The sequence below is a fragment of the Arachis ipaensis genome, chromosome B09 (assembly GCF_000816755.2).
Source record: "Arachis ipaensis cultivar K30076 chromosome B09, Araip1.1, whole genome shotgun sequence".
NCBI lineage: Eukaryota > Viridiplantae > Streptophyta > Magnoliopsida > Fabales > Fabaceae > Arachis > Arachis ipaensis.
The window spans coordinates 127,852,225-127,854,316 of NC_029793.2; positions in this window are offsets into that span (position 1 = coordinate 127,852,225).

The window sequence follows — 2,092 nt, forward strand, 5'->3', positions numbered from 1 at the left end:
ATATATGACATTGGATAATGACAAGCCATATTAAATGATATTATTCTGTGCCACATGACATGTCACATTATTAATCAAAATTAGATGAAATGTCATGTAGTGTTTTACATAATTAACCAATAAAAACATTGAAAAATGAAAAAGTAAAACTGGTAAAGAGAATGTAGACGCAGTGATAGGGGGTATTTGACTTTGTAATAGAAATAAGAGAGTTAGAGTTCCCATGTGTCATGTGTGTGTGTGTATATGGCCCCAAAAAAAAGGTCGCACGTGGAGAGGTAGTTTTACAATGATTGTGACCACGGAACCCAACGTAACTAACTCTTCATTGTTATTGTTATTCAGTTATTCAGTAACTGTAACAACTGCACTCTCTTTCTCTCTCTTCGGGTTTTACGACTAACAGACAAACCTTCAACCCAATACTCCTTTACCTGCCTAACTGCCACTTTACTCTTCTTCTTCTTCTTCGCATCTAATTTTCTCAAACTTGGAGAAACAATTCTACTTTTCTTTCAACACTTCTATCTTTTTAATCAATACTCTTATTCAGTTAACGTAAGACAACTAATCTTTTCTTCTTTCTTTTTCTTTACCCTTCTTAAATAACATAACAGGATAAAGTATTATTTTAGTTTCTAAGATTTTAGTTAAATTTTAATTTGGTTTCTAATATTTTAAACGTTATATTTCTATCCCAAAAAATTTTAAATAGATTCAATGTGGTTCTATCGTTAAATTTGACATTAATAATTAATGGAATGAGTGGTATGAACATCAATAACATTACTAGTTAAGACATATCTTTTTCCATGTATTAGAAAAACATAACCAATACATTCTTGTAACACTTTTCCTCAATTTTCTTTTTATACAAAATTCCAAATCCTAATAATTAATCATCAACGCATCAAATCAAAGAAAAATTTTTTATAGTAGTGATTATTAATGGATCGATTTTACTTATATACTGAAATAAAATGATATTGACTCTTCAATATGCATATTGTTTGTGTCAAATTTAATGGTGAAATAATATTAAACCCGCTTAAAACTTTTTTTGGATTGAAATAGGACAGTTGAAAGTTTGTGAGACTGAAATAGAACGTTTGAAACGTTAGACACCAAATTAGAATTCAGCCCAAACATTAAAAACCAAAATAATACTTTACTCAAAATAATATTTAGCTAAAAATGTATATTTAAAAAAAGAAAAAATTCCACTCCCTCTCCTGCGAGATGTTAAAATGACACTCCCCTCTTCTCTATTTTATAAATATATATTCTCCTCCCTTCTAACATTTAAAAAATCTCCTCTTTAATCCATTTTAAACTTTTTGTGTTAACTAAAGTTAACTTTATCCATTTTTTAAGAAAAAAAATTTAATTTTTTGATATCTATATATATTATTTTAACATTAAATAAAAAATTTTAGTAAGATTATTTTTCAATATCAATATATATTAATTGTTATACATATTAACAGTGGTAAGATTTTTTTATTTAATGTTAAAATAATATATATTGATATAAAAAATTAATAGTAAATATAAAAATAACTATTAACAATAATTTTAGTAAAATCACAATTTAATAATTAAAAAATTATTGAAGGGTAGGTATTTTAGAAAAAAGTAATTTAATTATTAATTTTTTTGAAAATATTTTAGTAAAAATACAATTTAATCAATAAAAGAATAATTTATTAAAGGGTATTTTGGTAAGCAAAATTTAATGATAAAAAATAAAATTTTTGTTAATTGGTATTTTTTCAAAAAATAATTTATTTTTTTTTAAAAAATAGATAAAGTTAACATTAGTTAACATAAAATTTAAAATGGATTAAAGATGAGATTTTTTAAAAGTTAGAAGGGAGGAGAATGTACATTTATAAATAGAGGAGAGGGGAGTGTCATTTTAGTATCTCGCAGGGAAAGGAAGTGGAATTTTGCCTTAAAAAAAATGTTAAGAAGAGAGTGATAAAATATTTTTAATCGTTGAAAATATCTTTAAAAAATGCAATAAACCTTTTTCTTTTTTGTAATATTCTTAACAAGACCCAAAAATACAGTAAAATTTGAAAAATAAAAT